A 9,552-nucleotide genomic window follows, 5' to 3' on the forward strand; every position below is an offset into this window, starting at 1 on the left:
TCGTCTTCATCCTGCTCAGCATGAAACCTGGGGCCCTGGTTGAGTGCGGCAATGTTATTCCAATGCTTCACCACCCTCCAGGTGACAGAGTTTCCCCTGATATCCAACCTCAACTTGCCTTGCTGCAGCTTGCACCCATTGCCCCTTGTCCTGTCATCTGCCCCCACTGAGACCAGCCCAGCTCCATCCTCTGTGCAGCCCCCCTGCAGGGAGGTGAAGGCTGCTGTTCAATCCCCCTCGGTCTTCTCTTCTCTAGACTCAATCAGCCCAGTTCCCTCAGCATCTTCTCACAAGCCATATGATGCAGGCCCCTATATTGCTGCAGGGCTTGGCTGTTGTCTGGAAACATAGTGAAAGGTGGATTTGGCCCTCCTTTCCTCCTGCATGAAGAAGAGGGAGCTCTGATCTGCAAGCATGGTGATGAGTGAGGACAAGGTTGTATGGTTTATTCCTCCAACCAAGAAGAAGCTTCTCCACCAGCACGGGGAGAGCTGTCATGTCCAAGGGGGCAAGGATACAAGAGGGGACACCTGCTTCCTGCCATCATCAAGAGGAGGTGGCCAGTCTGGCTTGGTGATTTGCATCCAGGGTGAAGGCCTGGAGGAGCAGCAAACCAAGGTCTGATGCTGCATATAAGTCAGGGCCGGGAGATGGGATCTTGAGCTGGCGATAAGAAGCCAGGAGTGAGGAGCAAAGGGCAAGGGAGCCTATAAGCTCATCAGGAGATGTATGCACCTTATATCGCACATGCTCTCTTAGCATCCCTGCTCTCCTGAGCTGAGCCTTCAGGAAGCAAGTCTGCACCTGCTTGATGGACCAGCAAAGAGGTGGCAAGCAACTCGTAGCCCGCCCTTCCCAGCCCGGTGCATCTGAATAGAAGCAGCCACAAACTGCAGCAACGTTAAGGACATTCAATGACAATAAATCAGCAAGGGGAACCCCTCTGCGTAGCTTTTCCAGCCCCCTCCCATTCCCTCTCCACTGCCTGCAACTGCAGCTCCGAACCTTTCGGTCCTTCTGTTTTTATCAGGCTAACATTGTTTTCAAGTGCCACTGGCGGATACTTCTGGTGCATAAAAGAGGGTCCTGAAATGCAGTGTCATCTGGTAACTGCCTGTAAATAGTCCCCGCGGCGGCGAGGGACTGAAAGCGAATGGCCTCGGCTTTCCAAGGCAGGCAGCACATTTATGCTTGTAATTATTGTAATGTTGATCGTGCAGGAATTTATGGGCTGGTCTGTGCAAATCACATCATCCACAATCCACCTTTCGTTGTGCTTTTGCCTTCTAGTGGCAAGGGTTGATGCATGCCCTCGGGGCTTGCAATACAGGCATTTAGCTAGATGATAGGAACAGCAGCAATTCGAGACAGGCCTCATTAGCCTCACCTCTATGGTCAGGGGATTTTTTTCTTGTTCATCCATCCATTTTTGAAAGGGTTGAAGCCATGTAGCCTATGCCAGCTCACCTAGGTGACTTCCAGAGTCCAGGGGTCATCACGGTACTCAGAAATCTTGAAGCTAGCTGATGTTTTCATCTGGCTGTGCTGCGTCCTTATTTTGGCTGAGAAAGGCAGTTGTCTTCCCCAAATGCAAACCGTGCTCCTGAAGTTGAGAGAAGGTGTTGTGAGAGGCACTGTCACAGCCCAGCACTTGTGGGATGGGGAGACGACCCGATTTCACTGCGTTTAACGTGGCTTTTGCATCAGAAAATATCATGTCCTTGAACCTGGGGTATTTTGTGGGAATGCTTAATTTTTTATGTTTTTTTTTAATGGAAATTGTTGGAAACAATTCAAAACTGAATACTTTCACATTGATCTCCTCGACCCATTTACACTTTCTCAGGTGCCTACTATTGCTGTTACGCTGCATTATCGTATATTGTACTGTTTTGCCATTGATAAAACAGATGGTTTCTATAAAGTCACTGCAAACCTTCTTGAGCTGAAGGTTTTTGTCTGATGTGGGTTGAAAAATTGTCAGCATTTTACTACCTAGTCCTAAGACCTGATGAATGCCCCTTGAGATGGTATGGATAAGCTGCCCAGGGAAGTGGTGGGGTCTCCTCGTTGGGAGGTTTTTGAGGAGATGCTAGATGAGTGCCTGGCTGGGATGGGCTCGGAGCAGAGCAGCCTGTCTCTGTGCAAAAGAGTGGTCTAAATCAGTGTTTCTCAACCCAGTACTCCTCGTGCTGTGATGGCACGGCTGTCTGGCATGGGGGTCCCAGCAGCAATGCATCTTGCTGCCCCACTCTGCCCTCCCATGCCAAGTCCTGCCTGCTGGGCTGTGAAGGTGGCTCCTGCCCTGTGCTCATTGTAGGTGCACAGATCTGGAGGGCATGTGCCCCATAATGCACCATGCACCCCCACACACTGAGGGGCTGGGGCCTGGGGGTGAGGGCAGCAGGTCAGGAGTGAGGGGCACCAGTAGGGTTAGGGCGTGGGGGGCGGTGGGGTGGGAGTGAGGGGCACCAGCAGAGCCAGAGGCCTGTTTTCTACTTAAACTATTTACTGGCCATCAATGTTCACAAATGGGTCCTGGCTCCAAAAAAAGATCGAGAACCACTGGTCTAAATGACCCCTGAGGACCCTTTCCAGCCTATATGTCCACATCCCATGTCGAAACTCTGCTTCTAAATCAGCTCCAAGTGTGAGTCTTGAGAAAAGTAGGACCCAAAGCTCTTAAAAAACGGAGTCCAGTATAACTACATTGGAGTTACAGTGACATAAATCTGCAATACTGCAGTAGCGAAACCCGACAGTTATCTTCAAAGCTGGTAAGAGCAGCATGGCTCTTTTAAAAACCCATCCACACACATGCACACAAGTCGGGGTGAAAGATTTGCTTATCAGCCACCGTGGAGCAAAAGTAAAACAGCTGAAAAAGCACTCTTTTTCTCGGTCTATGCTGGAAATATTCAAGGGAAAGTAAATTAAAAAAAACAAAAAATGCTCTCATGGCAATACTTCCTATCACCTCCATGGATGTGCCATGTAGGAGATGAGGCGTGAAGGGGACAGAGATGTGCAGAGCTGAGGATGTTGGAAAGGGCCAACATCTAAAGTGAGCATCGCCGAACTGAGCACTCGGGTTGGATCTGGCAGGCTCTTATCACAGCCGCCTTGGTTTCCACTTGCGTGGCTCCCTGAGACTTGGCAAAGAGACTCCAGGCAATGGACTGTCAAGGCGTGAAGAATGAAAAGCGTAGGACTACGGCACTGGAAGAGATGATCTTGCCCGAAAAGCCAAGACACAGTTCTAAGGTCCTAAAACTTATGACCCCAAATATGGGGGTGGAAAAATGATGCATTGATGACTGATTTCCAGATACAAACACCTGGAGGGCTACTGGTTTTCTCCCCCGTGAAATTATTTTAAAAAAACTGCTGAAAACACCCCCTCTGGAAGCAATTAAGCTTTGCCCTGATTATTTTTTTTTCCCCATGAATTTTAATTGGAATAAACTGAACAGCTTTGATTTAATTTACTGCTGCTGGACGCAGTTGAATTCAAACCAACCGCATTGTGTCAGCTCGTGTGTGGTTCAAATGAAAACCATTTCTTTCCTCTGCTTCAAATCCTTTGTAATGCGGTGCCTTGAATTGCATTTGACTGCACTGCATGTAGGTGAAATGGATTGAATTAGAGCCACCTGAATGAAACCCTGTTGAAAATGGATGGGATTAAGTTGCATTGAATTTTGTTAATTTTCACGGGACACTGAACTGCGTTTCCACTGAAGCAAGGGTGACGGGGCTGAAAACAGTTTGAGAGGCTGTTGCCAGAGAGGATCAAGGACATACATGAGCTGGGCTGTAGAAGCAATGAGCCCCAAACCCCAGGAGCAGGGAGCAGGCGGCGGTGGAGGAGCCAAATGGAGTACATGGTGCATTGGCTTTGCCCACTGATTCACTTACCCCAGTGCAGGACTGAGAGGGGTTTTGATAACAGTCTTCAGATACCTGATGGCACGGTACAGAGAGGATGGGGATGGGCTTTTCTTTGTGGCTGCAGGGTACAGGACTAGGTGCAAGGGCCTCAAGTTGCAGCGGGGTACATTTCTACTGGCGTTAGAAGGGACTTTCTGACTCTGAGCATGGTCGAGCACTGGGACGGGCCTGGAGGAGTGGTGCAATCTCCACCCTGGGACATTTTCAAGAGCAGGTTGGACAGACACTTGGCTGGGATGATTTAGCCAGGGGCTGAGCAGGGGCTGAGCTGAATGTGATAGCCCTGTGAGGCCCCTTCCAGCCCTCCTTTCCTATGACCCTATAAATACAGCAGAGTCCAGATGTCAGGTATCCGGGTTGTAGCCGTATTGGTCTAGAGGCGAAAGGAGTCAGGACTCATGGTAGAGGTGATAACTTTTATTAGTCCAACTAGATTTTTGCAAACTTTCCTTTAATTGCAAGGTTTTGGGCACACAGTACTCAAGGTTAGGATAGCCCTTGAGAAGATGAGCCTTTGCAAACAAGGTGGGTGTGGGGGAGGTGATCATCTTACCAGTCCCTTCTGGTCCTTCTTTCTGTCTGTGACTCTGTCCCCATGGATCAGGGAAAGTTAGTATCCCCACTTTATAGGGGGGATACTGAGGCCAAGAGAAGGACCAAATAGTCACAGGTATTTAAAAGCTAGAGAGCTTTTGTCTTGTGGAGGCACTTAGTTGGTTTGGAGGTTGCTTTGGACATGCACTCTTGGCAAGAAGATGTTTCCTGCCAGCCCACTTCTCCCCTCCCCATCGCTGCTCCCACCTTCGGGTGAGCTTGAGAGCTGTGGTTGAGACATGCCCCTCTGTAAGGCTTCAGGTCTCATTTCTGGGCTTGGGCAGAGCAGCCATTCAGTGCTCTTGCAAATCCCTCTGGGTGCCAAGATGCGCCTCGAGGTGCCTGGATACTGGATTTGCCCCGGGTCTCCTGGAGGGGCTGTATGCTGATCTCCAGGAGTGCCGCACATCCTCCTTCTAGCTCAGGTGTCCTGCAGTCCCAGAAGACCACTGTCCTTTCGCTATGCAAAGCCTGCCTTTGCACAAGCCCTGACCCCATGCCTCCTTCCCCTTGCAAACAGGGGAGCTTCTTGCTCCACAGCGGGGGAAGGAGGATGGCATTTACAAATCAAAGAAGAGGGTGGGTATTGGCTGGGCCCTCCCAGCCCGGGTGATGTGATCTGCAGCTGTCAGCCTAGGTGTGCTGGAGATGGAGAAGGAGACTGCCTTGGATTCTCCATCCTGGCTGTATTGTGAGAGTGGAGGCTGGAAGGAAGGGGTGATGCAGAGCCTGTTTGTCTCTAGAAAAGATAAAGGTTGTCTTAACACTGACTGAGAAATGTCAGTAGTGAGCCTCATCACCTTCCAAATGGAGATGGCGCTGCACAAGAAATAATAGGAGACAGGCCAGGCTTCATTGGAGAAGAAGCTCTTTGCTCATATATAAACTCCAAGATCCTTAGATTTTCCCTTCTCACCTGCAAGGGGAAGTCTAGTGAATAGCAGTGGACACCAGCTATGACATACACAGCCCCTTGCATTTAAGTCTGCATGCAAGTCAAGTGCATTTAAGTTTCAGGATGGGTGAAGGGGCCCTTTAAAGCATCCTCTACTGCAGTGTTTGGAGACATGATTCTGGGCTTTGGTCTGATGCAATACAACTGTTGTCATGCTCTTGTGTTCCCTTTAACATGCTTTCTTCATACCAGCCCCAGGAAACGTGATGCTTGAGTCTCCCGCATGATGCTGTCTTTGTGCCCCGATGGTGGAGAGAGACAAAATCCAGAAAGCCTGTGCAGCAGCCCCTCCGCTCTGCCACGCTGCCCTGGTGCACATTAACAACTCGAATTGACAGCTCCCTTCTCTCCAGGCTGCAGGCGAATGAAATATTTATTCAACCAGATTACCCGATGAAATTGGAGAGTGCATCCCAGGCCTGTAATAGCCATGGATCAATGGCACGATGTTACTGAGGAGCGATCTACAGCCGCTCGATTAAAATAATCATCATGAGAAATCGGAGAGACATGGCTTGGGGACTTCACGTTCCCGGTTCCTCTAGAAACACAGCAATGTTTTCTGAAGCCCTCTGGATTTGTGGCAGGGGGGCGCAGACATGTTCCTAGCCCCCCACTTCACCATCTCTTTCAGGCTGTGTCTTGACCTTCAGCCGTCCTTGGAAAGCAGAGCTGCAAGGTTTGGAGTATCTCCTGGGGGTAGCAAGTGTCTGCAGCCTGCAGCAGTCTCCCCACTCGCATGCAATTACAGCAGCCCTGACTGTGCTCTGCAGAGGTGGAAAGTGAGGGAGGTTTTGACCCCCTCAGCTTAGGAATGCCTTGGGAAGGTTGTGCCGAGCTGTGTCTAAGGTTTTGTCAACTGACTACATATTTTTGAAAGGTCAAAAATTACAGCAATACTACAAAAAAATCAAAAATTTTTGTAGTTTCCTTGACAGAACTGTGATTTTTTAAAATTATAGTCTCGTAGTGTTATAGTCATTAGGGACTGGAGGGGACCTTAGAGGTCATTGGGTCCAGCCCCACTGCATATGGGAAGGAAGACGGCTGGGATCACATGATCCCAGCAAAATAGGTGTCAAAGCTTTTTTGGAAGATCACCTTTTTGAGATTTTTTGTTTTGCTTTTTTAATGGAAAATTTGTGCTTTTTCCTACTGGCAATTTTTAAAAATAATTTTTGACTGGTAGTTGACAGGTCAGTTGACTGAACTTTATTTGGCCATTCAAATACCCAACTCTAGCTGTGGCTATGATGTCCCCAGCAGGAATCTTGCATGTAGAGAATCTGCTACAGTGGGATCAAAGGCTTTTTGAGATGATGCTGAGAACCAGCAGGGTTGAGGGTAGTCTTCTGTCGAGTTTAGATTATGATTGTCTGGGATGGTTTGGATTAGGGATGAACCTGCCTCAGGCAGGGAGTTGGACGGGGTGATGTCTGGATGTCCTTTCCAGCTGTTCTTCTCTATGACTTACCAGGGAGGGAAGCATCACAATCCCCGTTTTTGAGCCATGAGTAATTCAGAGGGAAGAAGTGACTTGACCAAGGTCACACACAGAGTCAGTGGCAGAGACAGGAAGAGGCTTCAGGGGTCTTCAAGGGCTAGGATTTTATCCCTTGCTTCTCTTCACCAACCTTGTGACATTCCTGAGGACTCATTCTGCACAGGCTCACCAAGACGGGTCACATATTAATGCAGAACGAATTTCTATGGCTGGCATTGCAGAGGGAGGCATGGTACACTACACCCTTTCTTTGCAGGATGTGGCTTTATCACATACAGGCCGCATTATCTGCTTGGTAAGAATAACCCCTGAGAGACTCAGTTCCTTTAATGAGCTGAAGTGTGGCTAACCAAGTCTGGGTTTCACTCCCACCTCTTCTGTGCATGAGTGGGAAGACCCTGGGCGCGCTCTGCGGAGGATGTGGGAGATGCCTGTGTCAGGTATCTAGGTTGTAGCCATGCTGGTCTAGAGGCAAAAGGACTTGTGCTAAAGGTGGTATCTCACCCTCCAAGTCAAGGCCAAGCTCCAGGAGCAGCTAATAGGAGTAGGAGTCTGTTACCCTACCACGGCCACCAGTGCACAGCCATCGCCGGCGTCGGGTGTTTTGCTCCCGTCTCACACTCCCGTCATCTGGGCTTTCACCACAAATTCTCCCCAGAGCCCACAATCCACAAAACAGCACAGAACAGCAATAATTATGTTATCTTGACATCCAAAATTGGCAGCCCGCAGTCTCGCACCATCTGTCAGTACCAGGTGAGAGCGGACATCTTTGTCAATACAAAGCCTTCAACCCCCGGAAAGTTTGAGAGCAGGCAATTCACGGCATATGTTTGAAAGAAAGAAGGTTTCTTGGGTGCTTTTTCTCCCTTTCCTGCCACTGTATTGTTATTTGTCACCTTAATTGCTTTGAAGGGGAAAGGGGAAATGTACACTCGGCATTTCTAGTTGATTCATTTAAGCGGTCTGATTTCTAAATTGGCATAAATGCTGCTTGTTTGGAGGAGAGGAGGCACTTTTCTTTTCATCTGAATTGTAAATCGCATCCCACCCTCCCTCCCCATGTCCTGAGCTGCTGGGCTGTTCTTGCTGGAATATGCCACTCCTGTGACAAGCCATACATCCTGGGCACGGAGGAAAACAGTTCAGTTGACCTCTCCCATTTGAAAATGGTGCCTTTGTTTTCTCCCCACCTCGTCCCAGAACATCTTTTCAGCATCTCTGCATGCAATTCTCCCACTTTGCATCTTGTGGCAATTTTTGGACAATTTCAAATGTCAGCATAATAGAATAGGCACAGTTAATATCATAATTATCTGGGAGGCTTCAGGGAATAGGGACTCACATTTCATTAGTGGAGGTGATTGCTCTCACGTGGGTAAACTGTGCTTCTCTATACACCACTGGATTGACTGGTAGGGAAGGCCATTGCCATCATAAGAATACCCCGGTGCCCTACAGAGAGTGATAACATTAGCAGAGCATTGCCAGCCTTTCTGGTAGCGTCCAGCTTTCTTTCTATGCCCCCCAGATCCATAGTATCTCAGCATCTCATGGCTTTATCTTCACAACACCCCTGGGATGTAGAGAGGCGTCTTTATCACCCAGATCAGCCAAAAGGCAGTACAAAGCTGAGGCATTATGTCAAGCTCATTTTAGTCCAAGATTAGAAGACTACCAATGCCAGAGGAAACAGAGGTTAGGATCTTTCAGTTCAGACGTTGCCTGCAGCTTGCTGAGAAGGCCCTGGAGGGGGCTCAAAGCAGCTCTCTCCTAGTGCAATCGGTCGGGGGAACTCAGTGCTAGCCCCAGATGCCAGCCCCCAAGGTGAGTCTGCAAGCTGTGGGGAGACAGAGAAATGACAGTGGGGTTCATTGCTCCCAGACACTTAGATATATAGGAAGATGTATTGCAAGGTCAAAGAGTACATATGGGTAGGCTGGCTGGCTGGCTGGCTGGATGGATGGATGGAGGGGTGGGTGGTTGGCTGGATGGATGGATAGGTGGGTGGGTGGGTGAGTGAATGTATGGATGGATGGATAGAAGGGGGTGGATGGATGGGTGGGTAGGGGCGTGGGTGGATGAATGGGGGCTGGTGTCATCGGGACGGCTTCGGCTTCCACGACCACAGCCCGCTCTTTGGCGAGAGAGGCAGCGAGCTGCTGGGAAGAGATGGCCTCCACCTCTCTCCCCTGGGGAGGAGGCTCAGACGGGCTGACCTGCTCCACCGGGCTTTAAACTAAGCCTGCTGGGGGATGGGGGTACTACTGCCACTGCTGGCCCGCTGAGCAACCCTTGCAAAGCCAGCAGGCCAAGGCACATAAGGGATCCCACCCCAGCCCCAGCCCTGGAACAAAAGGTAGGCAAGGCAAGAGCCCCTAAGGGGACACTTGCGTGTCTATACACAAATGCCAGGAGCCTGGGGAATAAACAGGAGGAGCTTGTTCTCCTCCTAAATGCAAATAACTATTTCATAGATTTCATAGACATCAGGGCTGGAAGGGACCTCGGGAGATCATCGAGTCCAGCCCCCTGCCCAAAGGGCAGG

Source organism: Crocodylus porosus, unplaced genomic scaffold (assembly GCF_001723895.1).
Source record: "Crocodylus porosus isolate Cpor-Errol unplaced genomic scaffold, CroPor_comp1, whole genome shotgun sequence".
Taxonomy (NCBI): domain Eukaryota; kingdom Metazoa; phylum Chordata; order Crocodylia; family Crocodylidae; genus Crocodylus; species Crocodylus porosus.